Here is a 14,212-nt window from a genome sequence, read left to right as displayed (position 1 = left end):
GTCAGATTGGTATAAGACTCTTTCTCAGAAAATATCTGCTTAACAGTCATAGGAAAACGTGTTTATTTCAAAACCCATCAGTTAATAGAGTTTCTCCAGCAGAATCCTGTATTGTAATCTGTTTTTCCCATGGGGCTAGCCATATTCTTCATTTCCCAGGGTGCAACAGCCATGTGACCTGTGCTCTGATAAACTTTAGTCGCACTTTACTGCTGCGCTGCAAGTTAGAGTGATATCCCCCCCCCCCTCACCCCCAGCCGCCGATCAGCAGAACAATGGGAAGGGAGCAAGATAGCAGCTCCCAGTAGGTATCAGAATAGCACTCAATAGTAAGAAATCCAAGTCCGGCTTGGGACTCCTCCAGTTACATGGGAGTAGGAGAAACAATAGGTTAGCTGAAAGCAGTTCTAATGTGTAGCGCTGGCTGAAAGCTCAGACTCAGGCATACTTTACTGCAGCGCTGCAAGTTAGAGTGATATCCCCCCCCAGCAGCCGATCAGCAGAACAATGGGAAGGGAGCAAGATAGCAGCTCCCAGTAGGTATCAGAATAGCACTCAATAGTAAGAAATCCAAGTCCGGCTTGGGACTCCTCCAGTTACATGGGAGTAGGAGAAACAATAGGTTAGCTGAAAGCAGTTCTAATGTGTAGTGCTGGCTGAAAGCTCAGACTCAGGCACACTTTACTGCTGCGCTGCAAGTTGGAGTGATATCTCCTCCCCTCACCCCCAGCAGCCGATCAGCAGAACAATGGGAAGGGAGCAAGATAGCAGCTCCCAGTAGGTATCAGAATAGCTCTCAATAGTAAGAAATCCAAGTCTGGCTTGGGACCCCTCCAGTTAGACAATTCTAGCATAGCTGATGAGGGTTTAGATCTAAACAGAGGGAACATTTTCTATACTAGACAGCAGTCACATATATTTAGTAGAAAGAAAACCGTAAAACAGACACGGAACACGTAATATCCTTTATATGTGTGAAGGGCACAGTGTGGGGCAGGTGATTTCACTTGGGGCAGGGCAGTCAGTGAGGGGGTTCTAGACTGTGTAAGGAAGTTCTGTTAAGGTCACAGATGTCAATTCCAAATGGGTAACATCTGTGAGTTTAAGCAGGCTCATGGATAGGAAAGGCAGCCATACACCATGCACTAAAGAGATTCCCTTTAGAAGACCTGGTCCTCCAAACTCTGGCCTGCTCAGTCACCTGATAAACACAAGCTGCAGAGTAGCCCTGAACTCACACAAACTCTGTGAAGGAGTTACGAGTCCTTTATAGACAGTTCATGCAGGGATAATTTTCATTTATGGGGATTTTACGCACAGTACTGGAGCACGAGGTTCCACCAGGTTATGGCTCCTGGCTTAAGTCCCAGCCCTGGTCAGCACCAGTCACACAATGCACAACAGTCAGGGACTCTTTTCAACATACACACATTGGGGCTGATTTACTTACCCACGAACGGGTCGAATGGAGTCCGATTGCGTTTTTTTCGTAATGATCGGTACTTTGCGATTTTTTCGTATGTTTTGCGATTTTTTCGGATTCTTTACGAATTTTTCGGATCCAATACGATTTTTGCGTAAAAACGTGAGTTTTCCTATCCATTACGAAAGTTGCGTAAAAAGTTGCGCATTTTGCGTAGCGTTAAAACTTACGCGAAAAATGCGCAACTTTTCGCGTAAGTTTTAACGCTACGAAAAATGCGCAACTTTTTACGCAACTTTCGTAATGGATACGAAAAACTCGCGTTTTTACGCAAAAATCGTATTGGTAACGAAAAATTCGTACAGAATCCAAAAAAATCGCAAAACATACGAAAAAGTCGCAAAATGTTCGTTTTCAAGTCGGAACTTTTCCAATTCGGGTCGGATTCGTGGGTTAGTAAATCAGCCCCATTGTGTTATTACTTCTAATTTTGTGTCAGTAGTGGATTGTGTTTCAAATGAAAGGAAATACAAACCACAAAGGATATTACGATAAGATTAAGACAAACACACAAAAATAACATATTAGAAGAACAAAGACATATAACTCATGCTACAGTAAATGATGAACAATGATCAACAGTATAATAAACCAATTATTTATCTCATAGAATGTTGGACGGGCAGATTATATTTGGAGGGCCACATTCAGCCTGTGGGCCTGTAGTTGGACCGCTCTATCCTAACTTATAGTGATGAGCGAATCTTTCCCATTTTACGTCGCCATGAAGTTTGTGAAATGGTAAGAAAATTTGCGAAACGCATTTGTCGCAAAAAAAATTTTTGGTCGCCCGCGGCTTCTTTTTTTACCCGCTCGCATTTTTTTTGCGTGCCCGCACCCAATCTGTTTTGACCACACCCAATTTTGCAGTGACCGTGCCCAATCTGACATGCTACAAAATTTTTGCACGCGCCATGAATTTTCACTTAAGTTTCGTGAAACAATTCACCAATAGCGAAATTCTCTGTGAATCCATGCCTGCCGAAAAAATTTGCTCATCACTACTAACTTATACAATTTAGTTACAAAATCATTCAAATCAAGTTTTCTTAGACTGTCTCTTTTTTCTAAAGAGATCATTTTACTCATCGGATTATTAAAATCAATTCTCTCAACATTTCAAAAAATGACCCCTGTAATCTGTTTCCACAAAGGGGGTTTATTGTGCGTATGTAAGTGATTTGGGAAGATAATGCAGTTTAGGAACATTATCCTGCCTCCGAGCATTTAAAGGGATGGTTTACCTTTAAAGGAATACTGTCATGGGAAAACATGTTTTTTTCAAAACCCATCAGTTAATAGAGCTTCTCCAGCAGAATCCTGCATTGTAATCTGTTTTTCCCATGGAGCTAGCCATATTCTTCATTTCCCAGGGTGCCACAGCCATGTGACCTGTGCTCTGATAAACTTCAGTCACACTTTACTGCTGCGCTGCAAGTTGGAGTGATATCCACCCCCTCACCCCCCCCCCCCCAGCAGCCGATCAGCAGAACAATGGGAAGGGAGCTACATGGGAGTAGGAGAAACAATAGGTTAGCTGAAAGCAGTTCTAATGTGTAGCGCTGGCTGAAAGCTCAGACTCAGGCACACTTTACTGCTGCGCTGCAAGTTGGAATGATACCCCCCCCTCACCCCCAGCAGCCGATCAGTAGAACAATGGGAAGGGAGCAAGATAGCAGCTCCCAGTAGGTATCAGAATAGCACTCAATAGTAAGAAATCCAAGTCCGGCTTGGGACTCCTCCAGTTACATGGGAGTAGGAGAAACAATAGGTTAGCTGAAAGCAGTTCTAATGTGTAGCGCTGGCTGAAAGTTCAGACTCAGGCACAATGCACTGAGATGGCGCCTACACACCAATATTACAGCTACAAATACATTTATTGGTTCAAGAATAAACGTTTCAATGGCAGAGGAAATTATTTGCTTTGTAAACAATATAATTTAGAAATTAAAAGTATCCCATAAAAATCATGATAGAATCCCTTTAAGGAAACTGACAGGAAAGGCCCTACCTTTTTTCTAGCCTCCACCCTGATCATATTAAAAAATCTATTTCCCGGGGGCTAAGGGAATAGGGTCTCATCCCCAGAGGCACATGGATCGTCTCAGTGCCAGATAAGGAGAAGGCTATCTACTCTCTTTATTGGCAGCTGAAAAAGAAGTGGATGATAGGAAAAGGCAGAAATGGTTGCCCTTGGTTACACTGATATGAGCTTTCCTTTAGCTAATACGGTACGTTAAGTTTGTAATATTTTAGGGTAAGGAAATCCTCATGTTTTTTTATTTCAAGTGCCTCCTATGATGACATATAAGAAGAATAAACTTGTCTGGGAGACAAGTCCGTGCAGAGGCACTCGGGGTGTGTGTATCTAGAACACTGGGTACCCCGAGGTGTGGCATGTACTGTTGCAACTAATATATAAGTTGCAAAAATGTCATAGGGCCCCTTAGGGTGGGGTGCAAGAGTTTTGAATCCCCCCATCTCCCCAAAAGAGCACAAAGAAGATAAAGGGAGATAAAAGATTGCTGGGAGAGACATAGCGGAGAGATGGAGAAGGGTTAGACAGATGAAGAAGGTGGAGGCATCAGAGAGGGTTATAGAGAACCGGAGAAGAATTAAATAGGGGGAAGAAAGAGAAAATGAAGGTAGAGAAAGGTAGGAGATTGAGGAATGATGAGAGGTTGTGCTGTTATGACACACAATACACAGGAAAGGTGCTGAGTTGAAGCTGAATTGAAAGCCAAGGATAGTCATTTGCACAATGTTCATTTTGGGGTCCCTACAGGTTGGATACTGGGGTAAATCTGTGCATACTGGGCATCAAACTGTTCATTAGAAGGACATGGCACAATGGCTATGGTTTAAAGTGGGTGGGGCTCATTGTAACAGTGGGTGTGGCTTATATTTGTGGGAGGGGTTTATTTTTAGCAGGCCCCAATAAGCACAGCACACATAGCATCCCCCAACTTTTTTCACCCCAATTCAAGCACTGAAAACAGGTTATGTTACCTGCACTTATAGAATTTTTCATCCTGGAATAGGTTTTGAAGCCTAAAACTGGTGGAAATGGCATATACACTTTTAAAAGGGGGATTTTATAAAAAAAAATAAATTACAGACTCTTTGGTCTTATGGTCTTAAAAAGTACAATTTATATCTCATTTTTTGTAGTGAATTAACTTTAACTAGTGCTTTTTATGGTACCTGCTGTATGGAAATACTAGAGTAACTAAGTACAGATTCTATTTATCCCGCGGCCGATTGTAACAGGCGCTTGGTCATATAATGAATGTGCTGCAGGGGGAATCGTAAAACAATGTCTATGTATTTATGTGTGTATATATACACATAGCCAGCAGAGGGCGCTGATAAATGAGAAGTTTTGGATGAGGTTACATTATCTACTATACTCTATAGCAGGAATCCCCAACCTTTTATACACGTGAGCCACATTCAAATGAAAAAAGTGTTGGGGAGCAACACAAGCATGGAAAAATTTCCTGGGGTGCAAATAAGAGCTATATTTGGCTATTTTGTAGCCTCTATGTGGACTGGTAGCCTATAGAAGGCTCTGTTTGGCTTTACACTGGGTTTTATGCAATCAAAACTTGCCCCCAACCCAGAAATTCAAAAATGGCACCTACTCTGAGGTCCGTGGGAGCAACATCCAATGGGTTGGGGAGCAACATGTTGTTCACGAACCACTGGTTGGGGGTCACTGCTCTATAGAGTGCATCTCAGTTTCCCTTATGGCATACATGTCAAACACAAGGCCCGCGGGCCAAATCCGGCCCGCCAGGCCTTGCAATGTGGCCCGCACCGCGCTGTCATCACTGCACGCACGCGCAAAAACATACCTTCTTCGTCAGCGCCAGCGGCTCCTTCTCTCTTATGCCGCGGCAACAGGCCCTTTTATAAGGTTGCGCCCGTGCGTATGACGTCACACGTCAGCGACGAGGCGCAACCTTATAGTAGTGCCTGTTGCCGCGGCATAAGAGAGAAGGAGCCGCCGACATCACTGGTCTGTTGGGGGTACTTTCTGTGGGGGCTCTGTGTGTGCGGGCTGGCTACTGTCTATGGGGGGGTACTGTGTATGATGAGGCAATTGGGGGTACTTATTTTTGGGGGCACTGTTTATGGGGGCAATTGGGGGTACTTTGTATGGGGGTTCAGTAAACCATTCGGCCCGCGATTTAGGCTGGATTTTAGATTTTGGCCCCTTCTCTGATTGAGTTCGACACCCCTGCCTTATGGTGATGGTAGGATCTCATATTCAGGTGGCCATTTCATGGTTCCCCTTGCCCCTGGCACCCCTGCCTTCCACAGCCCACCCACGTGGGACCCCTATAGGAAGCAGTGCTGGCAAGAGATTACAGTGCCATAGAGATAAATGGGCACAACTCTTTGTGCTTATTGTTGCCCAACCAGGCCAGTAAAAATGATGCCTGATGCCAATGTTATTAATAGGGCAGAAAGATAAAAATATAGAAAGGAGTTTTCTTTTCCAGAAATGGTGGCATCCCTATCTGTGCTGCTACCGCGGCCATGGCTATATGTGTCTGTGTGTACTGAGCCGGAAGGCTATCACTCCCATTTTAGGGGGGACATTCCTGATTCTCTGAATTCCTCACACTTGCCCCTATCTCCCGCCGTAGCCAATAAATCTGTTTGCACAGAATGCCATTGCTTTCCACTTAGGCTAGTGCCACAGGCAGGGTCAGTCTGGCCCCCGGGCTACTGGGAAAAACCCAGCTATTTTATGTATGAATTATTTGAAGAGAATTATTTCCTCACTTAGTAGTCACACTAACATTGTAGTATTAGAATATTAACTGACTTCTTTCTCTTTATGTTATCAGCCAGTACAATATTATTATCACTACATAGGCTGATATATTACATATATATTCTGAATAAAATGAGGTATTTTTATCAACAGTCCTCCCTCCCACTAAAGTGTAAATATTAAAGTTCCATATTTTCTCTCTCTACTTCATGATTAATTATGACAAATCTTGTTTACAAACTGCTACAAACAAGTTACAGTGTGAATGTGAGAGCATGGATTCCGGAAATGAGTACTTATCTCTCAAATTATGTTATATGAAAAAACTCCTTGTAACATCTGTACCAACTGACTCATCAGTTCAGTATTCAAAATACTGATTATAATTATATAAGGATATCATTGGCCTCCTCTGACTTTTGTGACTTGTGTATAACTCAGCCTGCAGCCTTGTGCCTTTATATGGGCACAGAACCCCTCAGTGACTGCTAATATCCTTATCATTTACAGTAGGGGGTACATTATCCCTTATAATACATGAGTGATACTCAGAGTTCCCTGTATAACTCAGCCTGCAGCCTTGTGCCTTTATATGGGCACAGAACCCCTCAGTGACTGCTAATATCCTTATCATTTACAGTAGGGGGTACATTATCCCTTATAATACATGAGTGATACTCAGAGTTCCCTGTATAACTCAGCCTGCAGCCTTGTGCCTTTATATGGGCACAGAACCCCTCAGTGACTGCTAATATCCTTATCATTTACAGTAGGGGGTACATTATCCCTTATAATACATGAGTGATACTCAGAGTTCCCTGTATAACTCAGCCTGCAGCCTTGTGCCTTTATATGGGCACAGAACCCCTCAGTGACTGCTAATATCCTTATCATTTACAGTAGGGGGTACATTATCCCTTATAATACATGAGTGATACTCAGAGTTCCCTGTATAACTCAGCCTGCAGCCTTGTGCCTTTATATGGGGGGCACAGAACCCCTCAGTGACTGCTAATATCCTTATCATTTACAGTAGGGGGTACATTATCCCTTATAATACATGAGTGATACTCAGAGTTCCCTGTATAACTCAGCCTGCAGCCTTGTGCCTTTATATGGGCACAGAACCCCTCAGTGACTGCTAATATCCTTATCATTTACAGTAGGGGGTACATTATCCCTTATAATACATGAGTGATACTCAGAGTTCCCTGTATAACTCAGCCTGCAGCCTTGTGCCTAAATTACAGTAGGAGGCACATTATACCTATCATGACCATATAGTATGTAACAGAATATTATCAACTATGTAATTCCATTAAGAAAAGCACAGTATATAAATATCGTGATGCCCTAACATGACTTTATATAAAACAGGAGAGACAAGTAGTTCCATAGGACACATTACAGTAGGGGAGTATTCAGGACAAGTGCCTAAGCATTATTCATGCAAAATGTGAGCAGCGGCGTCATTATCTCAGTATTTAACTGTTACATGGGTTTTTATTAGAAGAAGCAACATTGTGTAACCCATTGCCTAATGTTGGATTATACCCCAGGGAATTCAAGATGCTTTCCTCTAGATGTTCATACAAACCTAGAACCTTCCCCCCATGGTAGTATTAGAAAACCTAGAGGCACAGTGACCCCACTCATGGGTTCCAAAGGACACACTTCAGAGGGTCCCACAAACATGACAATACATTAAGGTGTATTAAGAAGATCTACCTGCCCTAAACTACCTTTCCTTGCACAAGGGGTAGCTGCCCCCCAGTAGTAGGCACTAAGCAAACCCGTACCTTTAAGGAATGGGTGTCATGGCACTCTGGTTTTCCCAGCATCCTGCAAGTAGAGACCAGAACCCCAGCCAATAGGGACACCAGCAACATCAAATTATTAACATTTTATTATTAACATTTATTTATAAAGAGCTGTACAATAAGTGGGTTACATACATGGGACATACAGAGTAACATATAAAGCAATCAATAACCGATACAAGAGGTGAAGAGAGCCCTGCCCAAAAGAGCTTACAATCTACAAGGAGAAAGGGTTGAGACACAAGGTGTGGGAATGGGCATGACAGAGTTGTGAGAGGAGCGTAACAAGCGGGTTGGATGGTACCTAGAGATGAGTTCAGAGATGTAGGGTGGGGCAGAGTTATAGACTGCTTTGAATGTGAGAGTCAGGAGTTTGAATTTTATCCTGGATGGTAGGGGAAGCCAGTGCAGGGATTGGCAGAGTGGCACGGCAGGGGGATTGGCAGGGGGACTGGCAGAGTGGCACGGCAGAGGGATTGGCAGTGGGACTGGCAGAGTGGCACGGCAGAGGGATTGGCAGAGTGGCACAGCAGAGAGATTGGCAGAGTGGCACGGCAGAGGGATTGGCAGGGGGACTGGCAGAGTGGCACGGCAGAGGGATTGGCAGAGTGGCACAGCAGAGGGATTGGCAGAGTGGCACGGCAGAGGGATTGGCAGGGGGACTGGCAGAGTGGCACGGCAGAGGGATTGGCAGGGGGACTGGCAGAGTGGCACGGCAGAGGGATTGGCAGGGGGACTGGCAGAGTGGCACGGCAGAGGGATTGGCAGGGGGACTGGCAGAGTGGCACGGCAGAGGGATTGGCAGGGGGACTGGCAGAGGGGCTGGCAGAGTGGCACGGCAGGGGAGGAGCCTGGCAGCAGTATTCATTATGGACTGGAGAGGGGACAGTCTTTGGAGGGGAAGGCCAATTAATAGGGAGTTACAGTAGTCCAGGCGAGATATTATAAGAGAGTGAATAAGAATTTTGGCAGCATCTTGGGTGATAAATGATCGGATTTTGGAGATATTTCTTAGGTGAAAGTGACATGATTTGATAAGTGATTGGATATGAGGAGTGAAGGACAGGGCAGAATCAAGGATAACCCCAAGGCACCGGGCCTGGGAAGATGGTAGAATTGTTAACTGTTATAGATACCTCGGGAACAATGTGGGCGTTGGATGGGGGAAAGAGAACCAGTTCAGTTTTAGAGAGGTTTAATTTGAGGTAACGTTGGGACATCCAAGTGGAGATAGCGGACAGGCAGGAAGAGACGCGAGTTAGAAGCTCTGGGTTGAGATCAGGAGAGGAAAGATAGATCTGAGTATCATCAGCAAAGTGTTAAAAGACTTGTTTATTTAATTTGAAACATTATTGGCTCAGTTTTAAAGAAGTCACTACTTTGTTGGTCATTAAGATTAGTTTTTTAATAGCGAACTGCTTCCCTACAGATTTCTACGGCTGGTGTAAATATAGATTCATTGTTTCACTGTCACACTTAATGACCGTGCTGCCTGATTAATATTTGCATTATTCCATAATAAATGAAGAACTAACTAAGCTGGAAGATCCAGGTACAAACAGGACAGGATAAATGAATTCCGTGGGAGGGAAAATGAAGAGGTTCTACAGTTTAGAATCCTGAATTGCCAGTTTTTTCCTCCTTTAACTTATTATCCCATGGCCCAAACTGGAGAGTTAGATTTCAAGCTTTCGCCTTATAAACCCACTCTTATTAGCTCCAACAATCATTTCACCCAGTTGTTCCCAAACTGAGGGGGTTGCCTCATTGAGGGCTTGAAGCAATTGCAGTAAGGGCTCAACCTAAAGGCTGATTCATGTGACATTTGGAGAGGATGCCCAGATGATCTAGATCAGATCTAGATCAGTGATCCCTAACCAGTGGCTCAGGGGCAACATGTTGCTCCCCAACCCCTTGGATGTTGCTCTCAGTGCCCCCAAACCAGGGAGTTATTTTTGAATTCCTGACTTGGGGGCAAGTTTTGGTTGAATAAAAACAAGATTTACTCCCAAATAAAGCCCCCTGTAAGCTGATAGGGTGCATAGAGGCCCCTAATAGCCAATCACAGCCCTTATTTGGCTCCTCCATGAACTTTTATGGTGCTTGTGTTGCTCCCCAAGTCTTTTAACATTTGACTGTGACTCCCGAGTAAAGGTTCACATACACGTAAAGATCCGCTCGCCTGGCGAGGTTGCCAAGTGAGTGGATCTTCTCCCGATATCCCCACCTACAGGTGGGCAATATCGGGGGAATTTAGTCTAATTCGGTCGTTTGGCCCTGGGGCGAAACGATCGAATTATAACGACTGGAGGTGCAGTCGGTTCGGGGACCACATCAACGAGCCGATGCGGTCCCTGATCTGATTGCATTTTTTAACCTGGCTGATTTCAGGCCAGATATCGGTCGGGCAGGCCAGTCGTTGTTTCCCCTACACGGGCCCATAAGCTGCTGAATCGATCCAAGGGACTGATATTGGCAGCTACAATCGGCCCGTGTATGGCCACCTTAAGAAAGGCTGGGGACCCTGATCTAGATACACCTGAATGCCCAGGTTAAAGGAATGTTGTGGTGATATTTGAGGTGAACACTTAGCTGATGTGCTGGATATCCTTGGAACTACTGCAGAATGTCTGATACACCAATGTTTTCCTATGTTATGAGCTACGGGTGGTGCTGGCCAAAGACTGGACCTCCAGTTGGGGCTTAAACTGAAAAGATCAACAAGCACTGATTGACCGGTTGTTCTGGCTACACTAACCATCTCCATGTCTGCCCAGATTTCCTCTCCTGGCATCAGACCAGGCTGGGGGCTTAGTGCCACTAATGTAGAAAAAGCCATACTGCTCTGATGCACGGAATGAGCAACATTTCCTGTTAGGAAAACAGTAATGGAGCCGTTTAAGTTAATATGGGTCATTTATTAATTGCTGCCCAAGTGTTTCTCATCTCACCTCATGGCAAAAACAAAAACCCTGAAAGTGCAAGATGCATCACTCATTTCCTTGACTTACTGGATCTGCTATGTTCCTGGGAACAGCAGCCATTTGCCTGTGTCATTAGCTCTGACAATCGTTTATCTCTGATTAGCTGCACCAGCCATTTACCTGTCTAACAAGCTGAACCAATCAATAGGCTGCCATACTAGCTGCCCTAATTGGCCATTCTGGGGATGAGTTAATATACAAAATAACTTATTTACAATAATGTGTTCTTCCTTGTGGAGTGACTCCAACCATGGTTGTTGTAAACATTACACTATAGTCCGGAGGTGACTTTCCTGCAATCTGTGATTTTGCTACAAATTAGATGGTGTAGGTGTCCCAAGCATATCATTTATTAGGGTTATAGTAATGCCTTTTTTTCATCTGAATACTGCAAGCCCTTTAGGTTAATACCTGCCCCAGCTTGATATTTCCATGGTGAGCATTATAAGATCAGGAAGTGAGAAGGTCACTTATTGGAAATCCATAGTCCATGTTTACACTTTCAATACAATTCCATTGCCTACAAAAATGTATAGTACATACAAAATGTACAACACATTGTTGTTTTGCTCAGTGAGGAGTGAAGGTGGTGGAGCACTCCAGCATCCCAATTGTCTTTAGGTATGTATGCCATAGCAAATAAGTAAGATAATATTGAGGTCTAGGGTGGTACCCAAAACATGGAGGTTGCTATTATCAACAATCGGCGCACAGACTCCGGTGTTTTGCTGACGAGTGACCCAAACCAATGGGAATTTTGTTGCCATTACCATTGTAGCAGCACGGTATGCAGGAGTCAGTTGCACCTCAGCTTCAGACACTTAAAGAATCTGCTAAGCCTATAATTGCTTGCTTCTGAAACGTGGACAATAAAACCTTTACGCGTTGCTTGCTCTCATATACACTGCATGTGTCACTTAATCGGTTTCCTTCCGGTATTCACACATGCTTCCGTTCTACAGCCGCTGGGCATTGACCAAAGGACATCTGAATTCTTAATGTGGTTAACGTGGGAAATGCACATGATGATGGCATGTATCTGCCTGGCTGATCGATGCTATTTACACGCTCCTCCGTTAAAGGCCCAGACACCTGACGTTCAAAAATGAAAACTGTAGAACTTCTTTAACTTGACTGGTGCTGTGAGACCGCCATAAGGTCCCGGACAACCCAGGAGAGACTTCTGTTCTTCAGTTATTTGACATATTATGACTCAGTGGGCACTTGGATGAATTAATGGCAACCACCATTATGGTCAATTACAGAGACCCTGCACAAAAGTGAACCCCTTAGGGCTCATTCAAAGAGCATGAAGCTGCCAGTGAGCCTACGGTTGCCCCATTTGGAAATCTGACCCTGTGTGTGTCTTTCATTTCTCTTTGCCATATCGTAGCACCACTTTCTGTGAACCCCACATTAACTGATTTATCCTCAACTGGACATTTCTTTCTTGGTGCTCCACACCCCTGGATTATATTCCTATCTCAAACAAGACAGGTCCTTCAACATTAGGGTTCTTGACTCAAAGTTGGGTCTTCATGCTGTAGTGGGTAGGTCGCCATGATCACATGTAGATGTTTCTCCCACAACATGGGCAAAATGAGAGTCTGGATAATTTGCCATCTACTGATAATTTGTCAGTCATGGAAATGCGGTTGGAACATTACCAAATCTACAATTACAAATTCCTCCCCGTTCAATGGAAATTCTTTAAAACTTGATAAAAAAACCAATTGTATCAAAATAGAAGGGAACCAGCTAAGAGTGGACAACATTACTTTTATGGCACTTTATCAATAGGGCTCTTAAACATAATCTTGATCCCATCTGAAAATGGTTTAGAAACATCTCTGTCTTCAGGTCATATCACTGTCATGTTTCCAGTCATGGTTTCCCAAGGACAGAATTAAAACCCATAGAGGTGCCTGCTAAACATCCCTGCTTCTATAGAGAAACTGCTTATTGGCTGGCAGAATGGCAGAGGGTAAAGGAGCATTGGGCTTGTAGGCAAGAAATGATTGGAATAAGAACTACATATTGAGTCCCGGCTACCATTAGGCACACACATCCAATCCCCATGCAAGTCTTTTAACTACACTCACTAGGGTGTCTATTCTCAAAAAACTCAGCTAATAAAAGTTTTAGAACTTTAGAAGAACTAGACATATATATATATATATCAGAAGATACATGGTGTTTTGTCACTAAGGCTTTTCGAATAAGCACTGGGTATTGTCTACAAACAAGGTGTCAGGACCTGCCTGTACTGGAACTCTGGACTCTATGTTAGGCAGGTTCTGCATTACCTCACTGAGCCACTGGAGACCTTGGGCATCCAGCCCTAATCATTCTGTTAACCCCTCTTCTTTGCTTCTGTGTTTATGTTCACCTTCTCCTCCCTTAATTAGCCCAGGTGGTTGCAATCAGACAATTAACGGGCTTTAAAAGCCTGTTACAAGCAACCCCTGGGTGCTTGATCATTAAGCTCTTTTGCGATCCAGTGTCCTTACCTGCTTGATTCCTGTGTGTTCCTGCCCCTGTTCCTGCCTGACTCCTGCCCAACTCCTGCCCGCGTACCTGCCTGATTCCGTTCACCTTACCCTGTTCTTCAACTCCTGTTCCTGACCTCTGTTGGATCTCCCAGTATTGACCTCGGCCTGATTATTGGACTTTCCCTGTCTTCAGCCTGCCCCTGACCACTGCCTGTTATTCTGGACCCTCCTTGTTTGCTGCCAGTCCAGACCCTCTGCCTGCTTTCCGGATTTGTTTCATCTTCTGTCTGCCTCTGACCACTGGCCTGTTGTAAGGACATCCATATTTGTTATTGCTTATTTTCATTGCTCACTTAATAAATCATGTTTCAGCAACATACCTTGTTTCCTGCCTATCAACAAGCACAGAACCCCCTTTATCCATATTACACGGCATATAAGCTCCTACCTGCCAGCCACCCACCTGTGGCTGCTCCTGACACAAGGTCTACGAGAAACCCAGCAGATGATAGCCATACATAGGCAGATGATAGCCACACATAGGCAGATTTTAGATAGACTTTATGAAAGCCTTGATGGATCAGGAATTAGATTTCAGAAAATCCCTTAAGGTCCCCCATACACAGGGGCAGAAACAACGGCCATAC

Source organism: Xenopus tropicalis, chromosome 6, assembly GCF_000004195.4.
Source record: "Xenopus tropicalis strain Nigerian chromosome 6, UCB_Xtro_10.0, whole genome shotgun sequence".
Lineage (NCBI taxonomy): Eukaryota > Metazoa > Chordata > Amphibia > Anura > Pipidae > Xenopus > Xenopus tropicalis.
The sequence above is the reverse complement of the archived record's forward strand: the minus strand, read 5'-3'. Positions refer to the sequence as shown.